This window comes from Oryctolagus cuniculus, chromosome 7, assembly GCF_051225735.1.
Source record: "Oryctolagus cuniculus isolate XC-2025 breed Fujian yellow rabbit chromosome 7, ASM5122573v1, whole genome shotgun sequence".
NCBI lineage: Eukaryota > Metazoa > Chordata > Mammalia > Lagomorpha > Leporidae > Oryctolagus > Oryctolagus cuniculus.
In genome coordinates this window covers 148,516,732-148,541,578 of record NC_142873.1, presented here as the reverse complement: position 1 = coordinate 148,541,578, position 24,847 = coordinate 148,516,732, and the positions used below count along the sequence as shown (strand labels likewise).

At 50.3% G+C, this 24,847-nt stretch overlaps 1 protein-coding gene across 15 annotated transcripts in view; it reads right to left on the bottom strand.

Moving 5' to 3' along the window:
• The window catches only part of LUZP1 (leucine zipper protein 1), a 99,140-nt gene extending 74,615 nt beyond the window's left edge, over positions 1–24,525 (bottom strand). For 5 of the 15 annotated variants that reach the window (XR_016210211.1, XR_016210212.1, XM_070079115.2 and 2 more), the window contains exon 1: positions 17,810–17,949. The gene's annotated coding sequence lies outside the window, so the exon portion shown is untranslated. Of the gene's footprint in view, positions 1–8,825; positions 8,899–16,271; positions 16,405–17,221; positions 17,335–17,802; positions 17,950–24,211 lie in introns of those variants that run through there. The other 10 variants (XM_051857954.3, XM_008265699.5, XM_051857956.3 and 7 more) reach the window with 7 other exon arrangements.
• Positions 24,526–24,847: the final 322 nt, after the last annotated feature.

Here is a 24,847-nt window from a genome sequence, read left to right as displayed (position 1 = left end):
ATTTCAGTATCTCAGCCTTTGCTTTGACCTGGTATAGAAAATCATTCCCCTTTCTGCCTATTCAAAATCTACCCATCTATTATTGTAAAACATTAAGCTAACTGCCTCACTGAAGCCCTAAAAGACTAATCTCAGCACACTAGAACCTGTCACTTTGACATACATTAGTAGCGTGACAGACCTCTGAAAGCAGTCCCTCCAGTCATTGGCATTTTCCCCAAGGAAACAGCTGGGGCAGGAGTTGTGGCACAGTGCGTTAAACAGTCACTTGGGACATCCACATCCCATTTTAGAGAACCAGATTTAGTCCCAACTCCTCAGCTTCCAATCCAGTTTCCTGCTAATATGCTTGGGGAGGCAGCAGATGATGGCCCAAACCTTTGGGTTCCTGCCACCCAGCTGGGAGGCCAGAATACAGTTCTGGACTCATGGCTTCTGCCTAGCCCAGTCTCATCTATCACGGGCATCTGGGAAGTAAATCAGCAAATGGAAGGTGATTCGCTCACTCTGTCTTTCAAATAAAAAAAAAAAAAAAAAAAAAAAAAAAGAGGGACCAGTGCTGTGGCGCAGTGGGTTAACACCCTGGCCTGAAGCGCTTGCATCCTATATGGGTGTCAGTTTGAGACCCGGCTGGCTCCACTTCCGATCCAGCTCTCTGCTATGGCCTGGGAAAGCAGTAGAGGACAGCCCAAGTCCTTGGGTGCCTGCACCAACATGGGAGACCCGGAGGAAGCGCCTGACTCCTGGCTCCTGGCTTTGGATTGGCACAGCTCCAGCCATTGCAGCCATCTGGGGAGTGAACCATCGGATGGAAGACCTCTCTCTCTCTGCCTCTCCTCTCTCTGTGTAACTCTTTCAAATAAATAAATAAATCTTAAAAAAAAGAAATCTTAAGAAAAAAAGGCCTCTAACCTGGTTATCACCATTTTAAAAAATATGGAATATTTACAAACAGATAAGGGAAAGGATATCATCTTAGATTAAGGGAGATTTTCATATTAAATAATTTAAACCCTCCCCCCTTCTAAAGAATTGTTTGTTTGGAAAATCAGAGTGACAGTGAGAGAAGGAATAAGAGAAACAGAAATCTTCCATGCTCTGGTTCAATTCTCAAACGGCCACAACAGGCAGGACAGGGCTAGGCTGAAGCCAGGAGCCTGAAACCCCATCTGAGTCTCCCACAAGGGCAGCAGGAACCCAAGTACTTGGGCCATCCTCTGTCGCCTTCCAGGCCCATCAGCAGGAAGCTGAATCGGAAGCAGAGAAGTTGACACTTGAACCAGGCACACTGATATGGGATGGAGGAACTGCAACTCCAGCTCAAGCTTGTGCGGGGGCAGGCATGTGGCACAGCAGGTTGCTACACAGGCATCCCTTACGCGCCCCAGTTCAAGTCCCGGCTGCTTCACTTCTGATCCAGCTCCTTTGCTAATGCACCTGGGAAAACAACAGAAGATGGTTCACGTGCTTGGAGACTCAGATATAGTTTCAGGCTCTTGGCTTCCTTCTTCACCTAGACATTGCAGCTATTTTGAGAGTAAACCAGTGGAAGGAAGATCCCTTTCTCTCCCTCTCTCTGCAACTCTATCATTCAAATACATACATCTTCAAAAAATAAAAATAAACCTGCTGTGCCACAAAACTCACGTGAAGAGAATTGGTTTTTGCTTTCATGTCCTTATTGGGGAAATAAAAAGGTGTTTTAAAAAAATGTATTTATTGATTTGAAAGGCAGAGTTACCGAGAGAGGCAGAGCAGAGAAAGAGAGATCTTCCATCTGCTGGTTCACTCCCCAAATGGCAGCAACAGCCAGTCTGGACCAAGCCAAAGCCAGATGCCAGAAACTCCATCTGGTCTCCCACATAGATGGCAGGGCCCCTAGTACTTTGAACCATCATCTGCCGCATCCCAGGCACATTAGCAGGAAGCTGGATCAGAAGCAGAGCAGGGGCCAGTGCTGTGGTATAACAAGTACAGTGTGCGCCTACAGTGTGGGCATCCCATATGGGCACCATTTCAAGTCCCAGATGCTCTACTTCCAATCCAGCTCCCCACTAATGCACCTGGGAAAGCAGCAGAAGAGGACCCAAGTCCTTGGGCCCCTGCACCCACATGGGAAACCCAGCTCCTGGCTTGTTTTCTGACCAGCCCAGCTTCAATCATTTCAACTATTTGAGCAGTGAACCAGCAGATGGAAGATTTCTCTTTGTATCTGCCTCTCTAACTCTGCCTTTCAAATAAATTAACAAAAAAAAAAAAAAAGGAAGAAGCAGAGCAGCTGGGACTTGAACCAGTGCTCCAGTATGAGGTGCTCTGTAACACTAGTGCCGTAACAGCGCTGTGGCTCACTAGGCTAATCCTCTGCCTGTGGCGCCAGCACACCGGGTTCTAGTCCCGGTTGGGGCACTGGATTCTGTCCCGGTTGCTCCTCTTCCAGTCCAGCTCTCTGCTGTGGCCCGGGAAGGCAGTGGAGGATGGCCCAAGAGCTTGGGCCCTGCACCTGCATGGCAGACCAGGAGGAGGCACCTGGCTCCTGGCTTTGGATCGGCGCAGCACGCTGGCTGTAGCAGCCATTTTGGGGGTGAACCAATGGAAGGAAGACCTTTCTCTCTGTCTCTTTCACTGTCTAACTCTGCCTGTCAAAAAAAAACTATTTTTTTTACCATATAAAATTAGGATAACAATAATATCTACTCCAAAGGAGTGTTAGAGGGTTATTAACTAAAGATAAAAGAAGTATTGAAACGAGGCCAAACATTGTGTCATAGTAGATAAAGCCTGTGCCTGCAATGCCAGCATCCCATATGGGCACCGGATCAAGACCTGGCTGCTCCACTTCCAATTCAGCTCCCTGCTAATGAACCTGGGAAAGCAGCAAAAGATGGCTCAAGTGTTTGGGCTCCTGCATCCACGTGGGAGATCAGGAAGAAAAAGCTCCTGGCTCTGGCCTGCCCCAGCCCTGGCCATTGCAGTCATTTAGGAATGAAACAGCAGATGAAAGATCTGCCTTTCGCAGAAATGAATAAATCTTAAAAAAAAAAAAAAAAAAAAAAAGGCCAAAAAATTAACTTCATTATCTTGGTTGGCATTTAACATTTCCAGCTACCATGAAACTGGATAAAATCAGAGATTTCTTTATGCTTAGAAAAAGGAAAATGGGGGGCCGGCGCTGTGGCTCACTAGGCTAATCCTCCGCCTTGCGGCGCCGGCACACCGGGTTCTAGTCCCGGTCGGGGCACCGGATTCTGTCCCGGTTGCCCCTCTTCCAGGCCAGCTCTCTGCTGTGGCCAGGGAGTGCAGTGGAGGATGGCCCAAGTCCTTGGGCCCTGCACCCCATGGGAGACCAGGAGAAGTACCTGGCTCCTGCCATCGGATCAGCGCGGTGCGCCGGCCGGGGCGGCCATTGGAGGGTGAACCAACGGCAAAGGAAGACCTTTCTCTCTGTCTCTCTCTCTCTCACTGTCCACTCTGCCTGTCAAAAAAAAAAAAAGAAAGAAAAAGAAAAAAAGAAAAAGGAAAATGGGGACCAGTGCTATAGCACAGCAAGTAAAGCTACTGCAGCCCATGTGGGCACGGCTTTGAGTCCCCGCTGCTCCACTTCAGATCCAGTTCCCTAATGCTCCTGAAAAAGCAGCAGAAGATGCCCCAAGTGCGTGGGCCCCTACACCCATATGGGAGGAGTGGAAGAAGCTCCTGGCTCTTGGCTTCAGACTGACCCAGTTCCAGCTGTTGTGGTCATTTGGGAAGTGAACCAGCAGATGGAAGATATCTCTGTCTCTCTGCCTCTCCTCTCTCTAACTCTGCCTTTCAAATAAATAAGTAAAAAAGGAAGGAAGGAAGGAAGGAAGGAAGGAAGGAAGGAAGGAAGGAAGGAAGGAAGGAAGGAAGGAAGGAAGGAAGGAAGGAAGGAAGGAAGGAAGGAAGGAAACCGAAAATACTGTCATATCAAGGTGAATTTTCCACCCGAATTTTTCAGTTTCTGCAGAAAGTAGAACATATACAAATAAATATTCACACAAATAAGGCCTCAGTAAATGGGTCAAGAAAATACATTACTCTTTATATTTTTTTAAAAGATTTATGTATGGGGCCGGCGCTGCGGCGCAGCAAGTAAAGCCACCACCTCTGTCACTCCACCTTACAAATAAGTAAAATAAATCTTTAAATAATAAAAAGATAACAATGAGATTATGAGTTAACAAAATTACTCCAGAAGCCAACGTTGTGTCATAAGGGGTAAAGCCGCCACCTATAGTGCCGGCATCCCATATGGGTGCAGGATTGAGTCCCAGCTGTTCCACTTCTGATCCAGCTCTCTGCTATGACCTGGGAAAGCAGTGGAAGATGGCTCAAGTCCTTGGACCCCTGCACCCTCATGGAAGACTTGGAAGAAGCTTGGCTTCTGGCTTCAGATGGGCACAGCTCTGGCTGTTGTGGTCATCTGGGGAGTGATCCAGCAGATGGAAGACCTCTCTCTCTCTCTCTGCCTCTCCTCTCTCTCTGTGTAATTCTGGCTTTCAAATAAATAAATCTTTAAAAAAAAAAATTGCTCCAATGTTTCTCAGAAACTTCAAGTACCTCTGCTTCAATGTTTTCACAAAAACAATTACTGAACTACCCTGAAATAGTATTTGCCCTAGCGATTAAAATGCTTGCATCCCTTATCAGAGCACCTGGATTCTACTCCCAGTTTCGGCTCCCAATTCCAGCTTTCTTACAGTGCAGACCCCGACAGACAGCAAGTGATGGCTCATGTAGTTGGGTCTCTGCCACCCAGAGGGGAGACCTGGATTGAGTTTCCAGCTCTTGGCTCCAGCCACACCCAGCCACTGTGGGCATTTGGGGAGTAAACCAGTAGATGAAAGTTCAGTATGTAGGGATGTATGTGTGTGTGTGTGTGTGTAGCTATGTATTTGAAAGGCAGCTCAACAGAGGAAGAGGGAGAGATCTGCCATCCACTGGTTCATTCCCCAAATGGCCCCAACAGCCAGGCTGTGTCAGGCAAAAGCCAGGAGCCAGAAACTTCATCCTAGTCTCCCACATTGGTGGCAAGGGCCCAAGTATTTGAGCCATCTTCTACTGCCTTTCCAGGCACATTGGCAGGAAGCTGGATTGGAAGCAGAGCAGTCAGGACCCAAAACAGCACTCAGATATGTGATGCTAGCATCACAAACGGCAGTCCCACACACCGCACCATAGCGCCAGGCCCTGTCTCTGCTTCTTGAATTAAAAAAAAAAAAAAAAAAAAAAGTCAAGGGGGTGATGTAATGGCACAGTGGGCTAAGCTTCCACCTAGGGTGCTGGCATCCCACATGGTTTGTGTCCCAGCTATTCCTCTTCCAATCCATCTCTCTGCCTCTGGTCTGGGAAAGCAGAAAATGACCAAGTGCTTGGACCCCTGCACCCACATGGGAGACTCGGAAGAAGCTCTGGGCTCCTAGGTTTGGATCGGCCCAGATCCAGCTGTTGCAGCCATCTGGGGAGTCAATCAGCAGATGGAAGACCTTTCTGTCTGTCTGTAACTCTACCTCTCACATAAATAAATAAAACCTTTATAAAAAAAAAAGTCAAAATAAACACCAATTTAAAATACATAGTAGGTACCTCTTAAAAAACATATTTACCACTTAGTTAAGAACTATGTATTAAATCATCCAAATCGCTAAGTTTGCTTAAAGTATCTACATTTTTTGCCTTCACAGAATGACAAGTTACTGAGAAAGCTTACTGACAAGTCAGACAAAGTAGCTTTAAACAAATCTAATTGGCTCAAGATTTTCATTACTGACATCAAAATAAAATACCAACAAAATAATTCAAATGAAGGATTACCTACTGTATCATTTCAGTTAACAAATCAAATCACAGAACATTAAAAGCAGAAATGTACAGTTAGTTCTTTCCTAGTGACAGGTCCCAAAGGAGTATCTACTTTGTGGCACCAGTCCTAGACTCCTGTACTTTCATACCTTAATATCAGTCTTTATATTGACTGACTTAGGGTGTGCACTCCCAGCCTTTGGATTAAACACTAAGCAGAATTCCAGTAAAATCAATCCATGTTAATAAGCCTAAGAGAGATCAATGTTGTGGCACAGCAAGTTAAGCCACCGTTTGCAACACCAGTATCTCACATCAGAATGCTGGCTGGAGTCCCAGTTGCTCTGCTCCTGATCCAACTCCCTGTTAATATTCCTAGAAAAGCAGAAGATGGCCCAAAGACCCCTGCCACCCACATGGGATACTCAGATGGAGTTCCAAGTTTCTGGCTTCCACCTGGCCCCAGGCTCCTCTGCTACCGTCAATCAACAGATGAAAGATAAGTTTCTTTCTGTTCCTGTCACTCAGAATTTCAAATAAATAACTTAATCTTTAAAAAATTAAAGTTTTGTTTAAACATTTATCTATTTACCTCAAAGACAAGAGTTACAGAGAGAAAGGAGACTCAAGGAAAGATCTTGCATTCGCTGGTACATTCCCCAGATAACCACAACAGCCAGCATTGGGTCAGGCCAAAGCCAAGATCCAGGAGCTTCATCAGGTTCTCTCAAGTGGGTGGCAGGGACCCAAACATTTGGGCCATCTCCCATTGCTTTTTCCCAGGCCATTAGCAGGGAGCTGGATCTGGAGTGGAGCATCCAGGACACGAACTGTGCCCATATAGGATGCCGCGACATTACCTGCTATGTCACAACATTGGCCCCAGGAAAAAATTTAGAAGTTTCTGATCAAGTTTGGCGATTAGTATACAAACTAGTTGAGGAGGGTGTTTGGCCTCGTGGTTAAGACACTAATGTCTGACATCACAGTGCTTGGACTGGAGACCCACCTCTGGCTTCTGATTCCAGCTTCCTGTTAATGCAGACGCTGGGAGGCAGCGGTGATGGCTCAAGTGACTGGGTTCCTGCCACCCATGTGGGAGATCTAGATTGAGTTCCAGGCTCCCATAAGTAAAGCTGTTTTTAAAAACTGAAGGAGAGGCTGGCACCACGGCTCACTTGGCTAATCTTCCGCCTGCAGTGCCGGCACCCCGTGTTCTAGTCCCAGTTGGGGTGCCGGATTCTCTCCAGGTTGCTCCTCTTCCTGTCCAGCTCTCTGCTGTGGCCCAAGTGCTTGGGCCCTGCACCCACATGGGAGACCAGGAGAAGCACCTGGCTCCTGGCTTCGGATCGGCGCAGCACGCTGGCCGCAGCAGCCATCTGGGGGGTGAACCAACGGAAGGAAGACCTTTCTCTCTCACTGTCTAACTCTGCCTGTCAAAAAAAAAAAAGTGAATGAACTAAAGTGCCAGCATCCCATATGGGCGCTGGTTCTAGTCCCGGCTGTTCCTCTTCTGATCCAGCTCTCTGCTGTGGCCTGGGAAAGCAATTGAAGATGGCCCAAGTCCTTGGGCCCCTGCAATCATGTGGGAGACCCAAAAGAAGCTCCTGGCTCCTGGCTTCGGATCGGCCCAGCTCCAGCCATTGCGGCCATCTGGGGAGTGAACCAGCAGATGGAAGACCTCTCTCTCTGTCTCTACCTCTCTCTGTAACTCTTTCAAATAAATAAATCTTTAAAAAAAAAAAAAACTGAAGGGGGAAAAAAACGATACTAGCTAATCAAATTAACCAAGAATATGAGAAGTACTAGCATTATAAACTATAAAAATGTTGTAAAAGAAATTTTAGTTGTTTAATTATTTGAGAGGGGGTGAGAGAGCGAGAGCGAGAGCAAGAGAGAGAATGAATGAATGTTTGTGTAAGTTCCTATCTTCTAGTTCAATCTCCAAATGCCCACAAGACCCAGGACTGGACCAGGTTGAAGCCAGGAGCCAGGAATCCAATCCAGGCCTCCTGCATGGGGAGCAGGGTTCCAACTACTTAAGCCATCACCTGTTATCTCACAGGGTCTGCATTTTCAGGAAACTAGAATCTAGAGACAGAATTAGGACTCAAACCTAGGTATTCTCACAGGAGTAGTGAACGTCTTTAACCTCTAGGCCAAACCCCTGCTCCAAAATACAGGTTTATGTGACTTACCAAGAACAAGAGAAATATCAGCAATAAATGTCATAAAATTGTAGAGAAGAGAGATTTACTACCGCAAAGTCAGGACAGGCTCCAAAGAAGAAGGAACTCAGCTGAGTCTTAAAGGATAGTAAAGACTTAAACATCTGAACAGCATAAGAGAGAAGAACAGAATAAAAGAAAATGAGAACTTTGTATACTACAAAAATAATAAGGACAAAAGCATTAATTAGCCTGGGAATATGGCCATTAAATATTTAATGAACACCTACTACATGTCAGTTAGTATGTTAGGTACCAGGCATATGCTGGAGAACAAAACCGAGTTCTCTCAGGGAGTCTAGTGTGGAAAACATACTAATCATACAAGCAGATATATTATTACAATAGATGCTATGAAGGATGGCAATAGAAGCCAGTAATAGCAAATAACAGGAAAGGACTAGAAAGACAGTCTATCTCTGATACACATAAGCTCAGCGATGAAGGAGGCAGCCAGGCTAAGTGTGAGGAAAGAGTTTTTAATGAATAGAGAGCCATGAGTACAAAGGCCCAAAGGTAGAAAAGAGTTTGTTGAGTTTAAAAACAAATTAGCATAACTGGAATATAATGAGCAATGAGATTGGCATTAAGATAAAATTGGAGAGGTAGATAAGAGGCCAGGCTAGATAATGCATTATGGTCAGGATAAAAGGTTGAATTTTGATTTTATCCCAAATCCAAAGAAGTTACTAAAAAGTTTTGTACATGTACATGGTACTGAACTAAAGTAGTCAAACACAGGGGCCAGTGTTACGGAGTAATGGGTAAAGCCGTCACCTGTAACACCAGACTCCCATATGGGTGCTGGTTCATGTTCCGGCTGCTTCACTTCCAATCTGGCTCCCTGCTAATGACCTGGGGAAAACAGAAGAAAATGGCCCAATTATTTGGGCCCCTGCCACTCATGTAGGACACCTGGATGAATCTCCTGGCTCCTGGCTTTGGCCTGGCCCATCCCAGGTCATTGTGGCCATTTGGGGAGTGAACCAGCAGATTGAAGATCTCTCTCTCTCTCTCTCTCTCCCCCTCTACCTTTCTCTGTGTAACTCTTTCAAAAAAATAAATCTTCTCAAAAAAATTTTAAAAAATAAAGTAGCCAAACCCAAAAAAATTTACATGTAATTCAATTTTTACAAAAGTACACAAGAGGGCAAAATTAATCTATACTTTAAAAATCAGAATGGTGATTCTCTTGGGTGATAGAAGAGAAGCAGGAACTAAAAGGGAACTGGCAGAGACTTCAAGGTACTGGGAATGCAGTCTGCTGATGTGGGTAGCAGCTACATTGAGTGTATTTGGATTGGGGGAAAAACATTAAATTGCACTCTGATAAGTGACTGCCTTGTGTGTATATCACAGACTTCAATAAAAGGTTGTAAGAACATTTTTATGTTTTTAGCAATATACTGTTTCAAGACATGATTCTGTCCAAATACAACACGAATAGGACTCATACAAACAAGGAGGATGCTAAATAACAGACTAACCTGATGAAAGTTACCCCATACATTTAAAACAGGGGAAAGGGTAGTGCAAACAGCCAGTGAATACAAAGTACCATGTTCATAAAGAACAAACACTGGACCTGGGGAGGGAGTTGTGTAATACAGGATGAGATACAGATCCCTTAGGATGTTAAGAAAGTACCTCTAGAAATCAAGGAACAGATGAAATAAGCAATGCCTGAAAAGGTTGACAATGCTTGCCACGCAGTGGCTCTTATTTGAATAGGGCACTTTCAAGCTTTTCCTTTGACACCCCCACCTCCAAATACCCGAGAGAATAATGAAAGAGAAAGTCCTCAAACCTGAGCATCAATCAAACTGAGTTCAAATCAATGGTCTGCCCCTCACTAGCCCTGGCAGTAACTGCACGGAGCTCAGCTCCCTCACGCATGAAATGAGAATAACTACCTCGCGGAGTTGTTATTTTCTCCCTGCAGTCACCCAAAATGTTGAGTAGGTATGGAGGATATTCTGATTTAATTATGATTTTGTTTTAATGGTACACAGGGGCCAATGGTTGATGTAACAAGTTTCCATTCTTAGATGAATTCATGGGCAGGTGAGGTGGATTATAAAATAGTCAACATACAGAAAAAGAACAAATAAGGAGAAAGATGAAGAGGCAGAATTGGGGCTGCTCTAGGGGCTCAGCATCATGTTCTAAGACAGAAACAGAGACCAAAGCTAATACAGCAGACTGGGCAGTTCAGTGACTTAAACTCTAAGAGGGAAAGAACAATCATATGTCTTCCCAGTGGATCACAGTTTCTATCTAATGGAGGCGTCCCCTCGTGGGATATGAGCTAAAACAAATTAAGAGATCAACAACAGGACATTCTATCATAGGCAGAAGGACAAGGCCTTCAACTGCTTTACAACAGCCCCACCCTTAAGTATCATTTCAACAACGATATCGTTTTTTTGATTTTTTTTTTATTTGAAAGAGTTACAGAGAGAGGTAGAGACAGAGAGAGAGGTCTTCCATCTGCTGGTTCACTCTCCAAATGGCTGCAACAGCCAGAGCTGGGCCGATCCGAAGCCAGGAGCCAGGAGCTTCCTCTGGATCCCCCATGTGGGTGCAGCTTCTACTGCTTTCCCAGGCCATAGCAGAAAGCTGGATCAGAAATGGAGCAGCCGGGACTTGAACCAGCGCCCATATGGGATGCCGGCACTGTAGGCAGCAGCTTTAGCCCCTACACCACAGCGCCAGTTCCATGAGCTACCATTTCTAAAGGAAACAAAAAATTCAACTCCTTACTTTTATAAAAAGTTCAGTGATTTTTTTTCCCCAAAATGTATTCTGTATCTCAGAAATAACTAAGATCTGGTTCCTCCTGAACTTGTTCATCTTCCCCTAATCTGACTAGCATGTATCCCAGTCTTATTTTTCCCACTCACCTGTTAAATACCTAAGGATTCCCTATTTCCTGCCAAGCTGCCAAACTGACTCTGGCATACATTGCCATCTCACAGTATTGTATCTGAACACAGAAAGTTTGCAACATTCCCAGGGACCAATCTGCTACTCAGTTCCTAAAAAATAACACACAGCTTAAAAGAATGGTGTGATTACACAATCGTACACTGTCAAGTCTCAACGAACTGCAGAAACAGAGTGAGAAATATCTTCCATCTGCTGATTCACTCCCCAAATGGCAGGAATGGCTGGGGCTGGGTAGGCAGAAGCCAGAGACCAGAGTTCCATCTGGGTCTCCCATGTGGATGCCAGGGGCCCAAGCACTCGGGCCGTCTTCCGCTGCTTTCCCAGGCACGTTAGCAGGGAGCAGATAGGAAGCAGAGCAGCAGGGGCTCGCGTGGTGCTCTAACATGGGAAGCTAGCATTGCAGGCAGCAGCTTAGCTACTGTGCCGCAACACCGGCCTCAGGTGCTTTGTATTTTAACACAAGTGCTCCCATCATAAACTGAAAAGTTAAGCATATGCTGCATTTATGACATGACTACTATAGCCTTATATGTCTGTCTTCCTACCAAAAATCTAACACACCAAAAAGCATACTGATAACACTGCTGGAAAAAAGAGGAGGCAATACTGAGGTACAGACTGAATAGACTATTCTAGGGTCCACAGTGACCCAGTGGCTAAGCCAAATGTCTAGAAACTAGGTATCCAAGTTCCCAAGACAGTATGAATACTGGAGATAACCACAGAGAACCTGACACACACAGCTGGTTTGGAGGCCAGGTTTATTTCTTCCTGGCTGGATGTACAACATGAGACTCCACCTTCAGTTTGCTCATCTGTAGAACAGGGATGCCAACTACTAACTCATGTTAGAAAGACTTTATGAGATAAATACTACTTAGTGCAATTACTGGGCACAGACCAGGCAACGCAACAATATTAGTTCCCTTATTTGGTCTTAATATTAAGAAAATACCAGGGCCGGCGCTGTGGCCATAGCAGGTAAAGCCGCCACCTGCAGTGCCACTGGCATCCCTTATGAGCGCTGGTTCAAGTCCCGGCTGCTCCATTTCTGATCCAGCTCTCTGCTATGGCCTGGGAAAGCAGTAGAAGATGGCCCAAGTCCTTGGGCCCCTGCACCCACGTGGGAGACCTGGAAGAAGCTCCTGGCTCCTGGCTTCAGATCAGCTCAGCTCCAGCTGCTGCAGCCAATTAGGAAGTAAACCAGTGAATGGAAGACCTCTCTCTCTCCACCTCTCCTTTTCTGTGTAACTTTTTTGGTAACTCTGCCTTCAAATAAACAGATAAATCTTAAAAGAGAAAGAGAAAGAGAAAGAGAAAGAGAGAGAGAGAGAGAGAGAGAGAGAGAAAGGGAAACAAAAAGAAAAAGAAAAAAGGGGCCAGCGCTGTGGCACAGGTTAACACCCTGGCCTGAAGCACCGGCATCCCATGTGGGCACCAATTCGAGACCAGGCTGCTCCACTTCCGACCCAGCTCTCTGCTATGGCCTGGGAAAGCAGTGGAAGATGGCCCAAGTGTTTGGGCCCCTGCACCCGCGTGGGAGACCCAGAAGAAGCTCCTGGCTCCTGGCTTCAGATCGGCGCAGCTCCAGTGGTTGCGGCCAACTGAGGAGTGAGCCAGCGGATGGAAGACCTCTCTCTCTCTGCCTCGCCTCTCTGTGTAACTCTGACTTTCAAATAAATTATCTTTAAAAAAAAAAAAAGAAAGAAAGAAAATCCCAGGAGTTTGACCTAGCAGTTCGTTTGTTGTTGTTGTTAAAATTTACTTATTTATTTGCAAGGCAAAGTTAGTTACCGAGAGAGGAGAGAGAAAGAGATCTTCCATCCACTGGTTCAATCCCCAAATAGCCACAATGACCTCAGCTGGGCCAGGCCAAAGAAAGGAGCCAGGAGTCAGGAGCTTCTTCCAGGTCTCCCATGTGGGTGGTGGGTGGCAGGGGCCCAGGGGCTTGGGTCCTCTTCCGCTGCTTTCCCGGGTGCATTACCAGGCAGCTAGATTGTAGCAGCCAGGACTTGAACCAGCACCCATATGAGATGCTGGCACTACAGGTGTTGGCTTAACCTGCTACACCACAGCGCCAACCCCAGCCTAGCAATTTTTAGGCTCAGGTTAAGAGCACTGCTCCCCATTTCTAAGCTTCTGGGTCGGAATCCAGGCTTCACTTTTTTTTTTTTTTTTAAGAATATTTATTACGGGGCTGGCGCTGTACCATAGGTTAAGCCCCCGTTTGCAGTGTCAGCATCCCATAAGGGCGCCAGTTGGAGTCCCAACTGCTCCACTTCCTATCTAGAGTCCTGCTAATGTGCCTGGGAAAGCAGTGGAGGATGGCCCACATGCTTGGGCCCCTGAACCCACATGGGAGACCCAAAAGAAGCTCTTGGCTCCTGGCTTTAGACCCACCCAGCTCCAGCCATTGCGGCCATCTGGGGAGTGAACCAACAGATGGACAATCTCTCTTTCTCTGTATCTCTGCCTTTAAATAAATATTTTTAAAAACTTTTAAAAATTTTGATTTTTCTTTATTATTTATTTGAAAGAGTGACGGAGAGAGGGATCTTCTATTCACTTCTTTGGTTCACTCTCCAAATGTTCACAATAGCCAGGGTTGTGCCAGACTAAAGTTAGGAGCCAGAAATTCCATCCAGGTCTCCCACATGGGTGGCAGGAGTCCAAGCACTTAGATCATCATCTAGTGCCTTTCCAGGTGCATTAGAAGGAAGCTGGGTAAGAAGCAGAGCAGCTGGGACTTGAACTGGCATCCCACATACTGGCTTAACCCAGCCCCTAAGCTCCACTCTCAATTCCAGCTTCCCACCAACGTGCACACTGGGAGGCAGCAGGTGATGGCTTGGGTGGTTGGGTTCCTGCCTCCAGTGTGGGAGACCTGAATCAGGTTCCCAACTCCTGGTTTCAGCCTCAGCCCAGCCCGAGGCATTGCAGGTATTTGAGGAGTAAACCAGGGACAAGAGCTCTAACTCTCTTGCCAGAGCCGCGGCTCACTACGCTAATCCTCCGCCTGCGGTGCCGGCACACAGGGTTCTGGCCCCAGTTGGGGTGCCGGATTCTGTCCCAGTTACTCCTCTTCCAGTCCAGCTCTCTGCTGTGGCCCGGGAGTGCAGTGGAGGATGGCACAAGTACTTGGGCCCTGCACCCCATGGGAGACCAGGAGGAACCGCCTGCCTCCTGGCTTCGGATTGGCGCAGCGCGCCGGCCGCGGCGGCCATTGGAGGGTGAACCTACAGCAAAGGAAGACCTTTCTCTCTGTCTCTCTCTAACTCTGCCTGTCAAATAAATATTTTTTTTTTTTGACAGGCAGAGTGGACAGTGAGAGAGAGACAAAGAGAAAGGTCTTCCTTTTGCCGTTGGTTCACTCCCCTAATGGCCGCTGTGGCTGGCGCACCGCGCTGATCCAAAGGCAGGAGCCAGGTGCTTCTCCTGGTCTCCCATGGGGTGCAGGGCCCAAGCACTTGGGCCATCCTCCACTGCACTCCCGGGCCACAGCAGAGAGCTGGCCTGGAAGAGGGGCAACCGGGACAGAATCCGGCGCCCCGACCGGGACTAGAACCCGGTGTGCCGGCGCCGCTAGGCGGAGGATTAGCCTATTGAGCCACGGCGCCGGCCCAATAAATTTTTTTTTTTAAAAGAGCTCTAACTCTCTCAAATAAGCTTTTTTAAAATATTAAAAATAAAGAGGGAAAAAAATACCAGAGCAGGCATTTGGCTTAGCAGGCAGGACACTCAAGTCCTGCATCAGAGTACCCGGGTTTGATCCCTGCCTCAGATCCCCATTGAAGTTTCCCACTAATGCAGACCCTGGAAGGCCAAAGTGATGGCTCAAGTCACTGGATCCCTGCCATCCACCAGATCTTGACTGATTTACTGGCTCTGAGTGGTGAATCAGTACACAGGGAGGGAGCATTCTCTCTGCCTCTCAAATCAACTGATTTATTTGAAAAGCAGGGTCATGGAGGGAGGTGGAGGAGCAGATCTTCCATCAGCTGATTTCACTCCTCAAACAGCCCCAATGAGCGGAAGTCAGGAGCCGGACCATCAGGGATTCCACCTGCATGGCAGGGGCCCAAGCACTGCACCATCTTCCTCTGACCCATGCCATTAGCAGGGAGCTGAATGGGAAGTGGAGCAGCCAGGACTCCAAGCAGCACCCAGTTGTCACAGGCAGCTTTTTCTTTCTTTTTTTTTTTTTTTTAAGTGTTACATGGGGGAAGACTTTTAAAATATATATATATATATATATATATTTATTTATCGGGGCCGGCGCTGTGGCGCAGTGGGTTAACACCCTGGCCTGAAGCGCCGGCATCCCATGCGGTGACCAGTTCGAGTCCTGGCTGCTCTACTTCCTACCCAGCTCTCTGCTATGGCCTGGGATAGCAGTGGAAGATAGCCCAAGTCCTTGGGCCCCTGAACCCATGTGGGAGACCTGGAAGAAGCTCCTGGCTTCAGATCAGCGCAGCTCAGGCCACTGCGGCCAACTGGGGAGTGAACCATCGGATGGAAGACCTCTCTCTCTCTCTGTGTAACTATTTCAGATAAATAAAAATAAATCTTTAAAAAAATGTAAAAAAATTTTTATTTACTTGAAAGGCAGGGATACAGAGAGAGAAGGAGAGAGAGAGAGAATCTTTCATCTGCTGGTTCACTCCCCAAATAGCCTCAATAGCCGGAGCTGGGCCAGGCAGAATCCAGGAGCTTCATCTGAGTCTCCCATGTGGGTGCAGGGGCCCAAGCACTTGGGCCATCTTCTGCTATTTTCCCAGGCATATTAGCAGGAAGCTGGATAGAAAGTGGAGCAGCCAGGACTTGAACCAGCACCCATATGGGATGGGGCACTGCAGGCAGAGGCTTAACCTTCTAGGCCACAATGCTGGCCCCAACACATTTAAAAAAAAAAAAAAAAAAAAAAAAAACAAAGCAAACACCAAATAATCAAGGAAGGCTAATTAGCAATCCATATTATTACTCACTGATCAACAAGAAATCTGTATTTGTTATCTATTCATACTCCAACACATTTCCCCATCCCATTATTTCCAGTTTTTCAAACTTTAGTTACTATGTTTAGAAAAGTGATTTAATTTTAGAATCCTGGAAAATTCTTCTGAGTAAATTGAGCAAAACCTTAATCTGCCCCAGGGGGAATTCTGAGCAAAACAATTATTTCTGAGAAGAATTTTCTATTGAGGTTATTCAATTAAACCACACACAGGCCACCAGAGCTGCACACCAAGTGACAGAAAGCAATCAAGAACATACTGTACATATCCTCCGAAAGAAAACATCCACCTAAAATCCAAAGCTCCCCCCATCAGGGGAAGCAAAACCGCACCAGGTGATCTGCATTCTCCTGGCTGACCCTAGCCCAGCTCCTAGGACCGGAACTGCAGCAGCCTGCGGAAGAAATGCCCTTAACAGGTACCCCCCGAGCCGTCCCCCCCACCAAAAAAAAAAACAGCCCGCAAAGGCACGGAGGTCCAGAGCCTATCTCTCCCCAAACCGACGGATCCGAGCCCCCAGGAGCTCAGAAGCGCGATCCCTTCCCAAGGTCATCCGACCCGGGAAGGTGCGCCGGGAATCTGCACACAGCCTCTGGCCTGCCGGAAACCACACTGCGGGGATTGGGGGTGCCGCCGACTCTCTCCCCTCTCCCACCCTCCAGGGTGAGCACTGGCCTCGGCATTTCCCAAACAAGCCACGACACGCTCCGCAGCGTTGGGAAAGGGCTGACGCGAGGAAGAAACCGATGCTGCGGAGCAAAATGGTCTAGCTCGGCTCGCACAGCCTCCTCCGAGGTAATTAACCGAAACCGCAGGCACCTCCGAGAGCCGGGCCGCTCCGGGACGCCGGCTCCCCTGCGGGCAGCCTCGCCGGCCGGGGGCCACCAGCCCCGGGAACCGCGCGCTTCATTCCTGCGCCTCGGGGAGCCATGGCTCCTTCCCCGCCCGGCGGCGGGGCGGGGGGCGCGCGCTGCGGAAAGTTCACCCGGCTCGCCGCGTCCCCCTGCAGATTCCACCATTAATTAGTCCTAAGGACTGTCTACTGGCAACTTAAACAAAGCGAATGCCTCGAATTCCTTCCCGGCCCAGCGGTCTGGCCGCGAGGCCAGCAGCGCCCGGGACGCGGGCCGGCGCGACCGGCAGCTGCGGCGGCGGCGGCGGGACCCCTCCCCGGCCGGCCCGCGCCCACGCGCTGCGCAGCGCCCGCACCGGGTCCCGCAAGCCGGCCGCAGAGCTCCCGAGCCGCCGCCGCCGCCGCCGCCTCCCGCTCCGACCTCTCGGGCTCTTCCTGTATGATCACTTCCTTCCTCCCCGGTGCCCGCCGGGCCCCACGCAGCCCCCTCGCCGCGCCGCGGGCCCCCCACCCGCGCGCCGCGCCCCGCCCCCACCAGGCCCCGCGCGCCCCCGGCCAACCCCAGACTCGACCCCAAAAACTCTTCCCCGCCCCCCGAGAAACGGATCCTCGGCGTCTCTGCCCCAAACACCTCTCCTCAGACTCTCGCTCCCACCAAGAAGTCTCCTCAGAACCCTTCCTCCCCCTCCAGAGGAAGATCTCCCTCAGAGTCGCTGCCTCCAACTCCGAAAACACCCTCAGGGTCTCGCCACCCAAGAGCTCCCCCTCCCCAGCGCGCCCCCCGACGTCCACTCAAACTCCCCCGCAACTCTACACCCCGGCCCCCTCCCGGGTGCCCGCCGGTTCTGCCCCGGGACCCCTCCAGGGGCCGGCCGCCCTCTCCTTCCCGCGCCCGCCTCCGGCCCCCGCGCCGCGCCCCAGCCGCCTGCCCGCGGACCTCTCACCTCGGCCGCTCCGGCCCGCGCTCCCCGCCTGCCCAGGGCTCAGGCGCTCGGCTCCCAGCGGCCGGCTCCTCCTCCGGCTCCCGGGGACTGACAATGAGGGGCGGGGCCAGACTGTGACGTCAGGGCCCCAGAAGGCGGGGCGTGCGGCGAGGGGCGGGGGCTGCGCTTGGGGCCCCGCCCCCTCCGTCCTTTTCCCTCTCTTCTGCCTCCCTTAAGCCAAGGTGCCCAGGGCCTGTGCTAGGCGCCATGGGAAATGGAAGGGGCAGCCAGGACTCCCAGCTCTCAAGAGGGCCACTCTCAGGAGAGCTGTGAGGATTAAGAGATAATCCAGGGAAAGGTGCTTAGCCTAGGGCCTGGTATGCAGTAATCACTCGACAAATACAACTTTTTATTGCTCATCAAATATGGACGAGGAGCTTAGCCTGGACTCTGGAGGCATGAGTCCTGGTCCCTAGATCTGCCGTTAATTTGCTGTGTGACCCTAGACAAGTCATTTCCCACCTACGTTCCTCACTTTCACTCCTTTAAAATGGGAGGGGCGGTCCCTCCAACAATTCTGACCTATTTCCGGTGGGCCTACTGTGTGCAGGGTACTGAGGGCCTGAGGAGGGCTTTGGAAGAAGCCCGAGACCCAGCCCCAGCACAGCACGGCACAACCAGAGCCACTCTCCTTGCGGACGACCTCCCACACGCCGGCACAGGGCGCATTCACCAGCCGGGACACAGGGGCTTAGGGCTGCTCCCTCTCTGGAGGCAGTGGCCTGCTTGCTCTTTGGAGAGATCCCTTGAGGAAGCCCTTCATTGCCTGTGGAATAAAGAAAGGCCAAAGCCCTGGCCAGGTGTGTGGCTTGCTACCTTTACACACACGCATACACACACTGCAGTTTACCCAAACTTCCCCTGGCACACCCACTGCTTTCCCACATCTGCCCCTTTGCCCATGCTCTGGCCTCGCCTCTCCTCTCAACCAACAGGCCCTCCTAGTTTCCCGCCCCTCCCCCCAGCCAGAAGCCAACCTTCCCTACTGAATACCCACAGTGCTATTGCCTCCAACTCTCTTGAGCATGCACCCATTACAACACGGATCAAATTGACCTCCTGTGTGTTTATTAGCACTGCCTTGAGGTCAGAGCCCACACCTGTTTGTGGAGTTCAAGTTCTGATGCCAGAAAACCCTAGGCTCACATACCCATGTTCTGGCTTGTTCTAGCTCTCTCTCTCAGCTTCAGTCTCCTCCTCCGTAAAATGAAGGCAATAATAAAGTTCTTAAAAATGACAGGAGCTGCTGTGTGGACAGCACCAAGCACAGTGTCCCAACAATGTGTGACTGTCATTCTTATTTGCAACACCATTACTGTCATCAATATTATTTCCAGCTCCCAACACCACACAGCACCCTGTGGCAATGCACCCCACGGTTTCCTAGTGCAAGACTCCAAGCCCTGAGGAAGGAGGCTTTGCTGAAAGTGACCCGGCAAAGCACTGCCACTGGAGCAGGAACCAGCACTCCGGTGCCCAGACCCCAGGTGGATTCTGCAGAGTGCCATCCGAGGCCCAGGGCAGCTCTGTCACGCGGCACCCTGCCGCGCTGGGGCCTCCTTGCAAGTCCTCTGCAGCAGAGCTGACCCACTTCCGCCTCGTGCCTTGCTCCTCTCACATTCCTCGCCGGAGACGGATCTGTGTTAAACTGTCCTTGGCATCGCCGCAGTCCTCCAGGAGGCCTCGGGGAGGCTCTGGGCGTTTCCAGAGCGCTGGCCTGTGGGAAGAGGGCAGCGCCTCGGGCTTCTCATCCATTTCCTACGCTGCAGACAGGCAAATGGCTGTCCTGGAATGCCTGGGCCGGGCCTCAAGGGTCCCTCACAAATTGCGGCTTATTTTTAGAATAGAACCTTGTGAAAAGCAAGCGTGGCCTCAGGATTGCTGAAGTCGAGAAAAGGGCCTTTGCTGAGTGCCTCCTATGTGCTGATCCCGACCTCAAACCCTGCAAAGCTTTGAAGAGAGAACCCAGGACATACAGAGGAGGGGCGACCTGAAGGCAGAACCTTCCTGTCGCTCCCCCTCTTCGTGGAGGAACGACACAGGACCCTGCGCTGTTCTTTCGTCTGCTCGGCCCTCCCCGGGTTTGCTGCTGGTTCTTCCCGGGTTGGCTACTGTCCCTTCCACCTCCGTGGAAGGGCAGTTCCCCCTGGCCGCATTCCCCACTTCCGCAGGGGAGCGGCACACCGCCGGCCGGCTTTCTCGGGGGCTGCACGGGTTCCCTTAGATGTTCCCCATAGATGTTCCCGGTGCATGCCGTCTCTCTCCTCCTTTATAGTCCTCCTCCGCCAATCCCAACTCGGCTGCCCACACGCCGAGTACGCTGCTCTCCAATCAGGAGCAAGTCCTACAGTTAATTGGTTGAACTGGAGGCAGCTGCGCGGAAGCTGTTTACTTCTCTCCCAGCGCCATATTGTGGGAGAGCAGATGCATAGAATAAGTCTTAATTCCAGTAACTCAGTCCAGTCCGGATTGCTCCCCACACTTCCCACCGAGACCTAGGACCCCATCAACCATTTACCTATTTACTCATTCATAGCAAAAGCTTTGGCACAGGACGGATCAGGATTCAAATCCCAGCTCCACCACTCGCTAATTGTGTCACCTAGAGCTCAAGTCTGCATTAAGAGGATTATTATTCCCTTAAATTGGGAATACTAGTAGTTAGTACCTATCTCACACACTGGCTGAAAGGCCGAAATAAATTAGCATGTGGACAAGCTCAGTTCAGGGCCTGGCAGCCCACTTCACGCCAGGATTTGGTGGCCACCATTACTATTTCAACATATCTTCCCAATGAGGCCTTCTGCGTGCCGGCCTCTGCGCTGGAAGTAGTGCAAATAATAGCCCTTCCCTCCAGAAGCCCCATCAGAGAAATAAATGAGGCAGGCCTACACGAACAGGCAAGAAATGTGTCTCCTGGCGCTGCTAAGTGAAAAAGGCCAGCGTAAGCTGCAGAATTACAGATATAGTAGCATCTTGTGGTTATAATTTATAATACATGCTTAGGTGGGGCATAGGAAAGACACGAAGCACGTAAAGAACTAGAGGACTTTCACTGTTCTCATTATTTCTGCTTGGCCTTTCTGAGTGTGCGTGAACTAGCAACTTCCAAAACAGACTTTACCAAGTGCTAAGAGGGAGAGAAGGGGCTGAAGTGATGTAAGCAGCATCCACGACTCAGATCCGAGGGCAGCACGGCAGTCCACGGTGCAGACCACCAGGCAGTTCCACAGCTCCGTCTCCTTCTCCGTGGGTTCCGGGGAAAGCCCCTTCCCAGGTCATCCTTACGCCACCCCCCGCCCTTAATTACTCTTGAACTCCCAATGCCACAGCCAAAGGCAAGGCTCCCAACAGAACTGCCAGGAAGTGTGGCAAAGCCAGTATAAAAGACTTTTAAACAGAAAGGTTTTTTTTTTTTCTCTCTGTCCATTTGGTCAGGGTCCTGCAGAATTCAAACCAATAGGATATATATATATATATACATACACACACACACACATACACACACATATACACACACACCAGTACACATATGGAAAGCCAGCATGGGAATCGGCTGGCATGATTATGGAAACCAAAAGCCCCATTATCTGCCATCTGTAAGCTAAAGACCCAGGAAAGGTGTCGATGCAATTCAGTCTGGAGATGCAGGAATGGAAGCTGGAGAGAGGGCACTGGTGTTAAGTCAGGAGTCCAGGCGCTGATTGGCAGTAATTGTCTGAGATCAGAAGACGGATGTCCCAGTTTGAGAAGAGGGAATAAATGTGCCTTCCCTCCACCCTTTATTTAGTTATTTTATTTTCTATTTTATTTGAAAGAGAGAGAAAGAAAAAGGAAAGGAAAGGAAAGGAAAGGAAAGGAAAGGAAAGGAAAGGAGAGGAGAGGAGAGGAGAGGAGAGGAGAGGAGAGGAGAGGAGAGGAGAGGAGAGGAGAGGAGAGGAGGAAGGAAGGAAGGAAAGAAAAGAGAGAGAGAGAGAGAATCTCTCATCTGATGGTTCACTCTACAAATGCCTGCAGTGACTGGGGCTGGACCAGGTCAAAGCCAGGAGCCAAAAACTAAATCTGAGTCTCCCGGGTGGGTGGCAGAGACCCAATTACTTGAGCCATCGCCTGCTGCCGCCAGGGTGCACTCAGCAGGAAGCTGGAATTGGGAGCACAGCCAGGGAGGGCCCTAATGAAGGGAGGCATCAGGTATGGGAAGTGGTGTGCCAAGTGGGTTAACTGCTGCACCAAAGGCCCGCCCTTCCTCCACCTTTTGTCCGGGTGGGGCCTCAGTGGACTGCATCATGCCCACCATCCCCATGGTGAGGGGGACCTTCTTTACACAGCCTACCAACTCAAACACTAATCTCTGAAGTATACTCACAGAGATTCACAGAAATACTTTATTAGCTATTTGAGCATCCTTTAGCCCAGTGAAATTGTCGTAGAAAACTACCCATCAGAGCCTCAGGCCCCTCCCTCCCCTCCTAAAGAAACAATATGGGAGCCAGTGCTGTGGTTTAGCAGGTAAAGCCACCGTCTGCAGCGTTGGCATCCCATATGGGCACCAGTTCAAGTCCCAGCTGCTAATACTCCTGGGAAAGCAACAAATGATGGTCCAAGTGCTTGGGCCTCTACACCCACATAAGAGACCTGGAAGAAGCTCCTGGCTTCAGTCTGGCCCGACCATGGCTGTTGTGGCCATCTGGGGAGTGAACCAGCAGATAGAAGATCTCTCCTCTCTCTCTGTCTCTCCCTCTCTCTCTCTCTTTGTAACTCCACCTTTCAAACAAATAAACCTTAAAAAAAAATAACAATATGTCATCATCTTTTGTGTACTATGCCTAAACTTGCAGTTTCACTTTCCCTGATGATATCCTTCTGGAATTTAAAACTTTTACAAGGACCATGTATAACTTTGTCATAAAGCAAGGCAATAAAAGCGTATATATATATATATATATATATATATAAGCTAACGAACCTAGAGTTGTTTCAGTTGTGCTGGTTTGCAAACAATAAATTATAACACAATATGGTCTAGGCCAGTAGCAAAATCTCCTGGGAATCTTAGAAGCTAAGAGTTGGAAGGGATAAAATTGCCCTCAATTCTCCCACAATCCCCAAAATAGCATGATTTTAAGTCCCCTCACATCTCAAGGCACTCAGCATGCATGCATTTTACTCATTCACTGCACAAACATTTATGGATCCCTTGCTATAAACCAAGAACCACACTGGGTGCTTTACCTACTCAATCTCCTGCAGGTTACAGGGAATCACTATTGCTGTCTTGCAGATTACGCAAACAAGGCTTAGTGAGGTCAAAGAATTTGCCCAGGGAGAGGGACCTATACAACTTCAAAGACCAAGTCCAGGAGTCAGCGCACTGAATTCCCAAGCAGAAGAGCCGGCACTCAGGCTGGTGTTGGTGGGGTGGCCTTGGGCAAGTCACAGGACTCCTCTCTGCAGCAGTACCCCCTCACCCCCGCGGGATAAAGGTATGTCTAGATGGTTTGTACAAGTTAAGCACTTAGTAAGCTGGGATGGGCAACACAAAGGAAAACCATCGCATCAGCTCTTCCAAGACCAAGCTTCACTCTTCTCTGCATCTCTCGGGGCTCCCCCACCCGTGTACACCCCCTCTAGGGCACGTGGGACGGCTTCTTTCCATGACCCCACCTCATTCCCCCCAGTAGCCTGGAACCTCTTCAAGGACAAGTCTGTCCTGCCCCAGCACAGCACCCGCATGCATCTCTCCGTTCCTTCAGTCTTGCACTTACAAGTGCCTGTGTGCCCCACACATACTGGGCACTGCACTGTTGAACATACAGCCGAGGTCTCTGCCTTCCTGGACCTTGGGAGGGGGGGTCGGAGAGACAGGACGGCGTGATTACAATTACTTCCTAACAATTGTACTAAATGCCACGGAGCATCAGGCCAGCTGCTATGGGGGACAGGGGTTTGCAGCGAGGGGACCTAACTGAATCCAGGACCAACCCTGGAGGAGGTGCCCTGGAGGAGGTGCCCTGGAGGCTCAGAAAGGTTGAGGAAATTGCTCAAGGTCAAACAGCTAGTCAGTGGAAGAGCTGGGAGTTTAACCCAGAGATGCCTGGCTCCTGGCTCCATGCGGGTACTGGAAGACACTGCTGCTTGTCTCCTCCATCTTTTTCTTCCTTGGCTCTCACTGGGGAGTAGGGAGCCAGGTCTGCCCAACACCGCAGCCCCGGGATACACAAGGATTCTTGAACCCTCCCACCCCCGCCTCGAGCCCCTGACGGACCGCAGACGCCAGGGACCAACTTTAGAGTCCCGCAGACCTCCAGTCGGCTCTCGAACCCTGGTCCTGCGGTTCCCCGGCCGTGACCTTGGCCCACTCACCTACTAACCCTCAAGCCTCGGGGCCTCTTCTCCCAGAGAGGACCGGACACCCCTCCCTCCCCAGCGCGGCCGCAGCGGCCGGGGCCGGGAGCCGGGAGGCGGTGGGGCGCTGGCGCCTGCGGGACTCTCGCGTGTCTTGTCCCGCAGCCCCGGCTCGGGCTGCGGCGCTCGGTGCGTTCCTCGTGCGCGGACTGCAGCAGGCGCGCGGGCGCGGGCGCGGGCAGGGGGCGCGCGTTTGCCGCAGTGACAGCTCCGCGGCGCCTGGGAAAGCGGCCGTGCCGGGCGCGCTCGCGGCTTTTCCCACCCACCCGGCAGGGCGTTCCCGCCAGCCGGCTTCCTGCAGGCGAGGGCCGGGGAGGCGGGAAGGCGCGGAGGGGCCGCTGGGCCTGGCAGGCTTGGTTCCTGGCTTTCTCTCCGCGTTTCCTGAGCAGGACCGGCCGGGGGGATGGGACCCAGCGCACAGCTCCTTCCCCGGGAGCGTAGCCAGAAATCGCGTCCTTGTGAAGTCAGGTTCCTCCCCTGGGCCGGAACGTGCTGATGACCCACCCTGCAGCGGGTGTGATGCGACCCACTGACCCCACGCAGAACCTGAGAGATGGGTTTTACAGGCTCCAGACCCCACGGATTCCAGCCGCA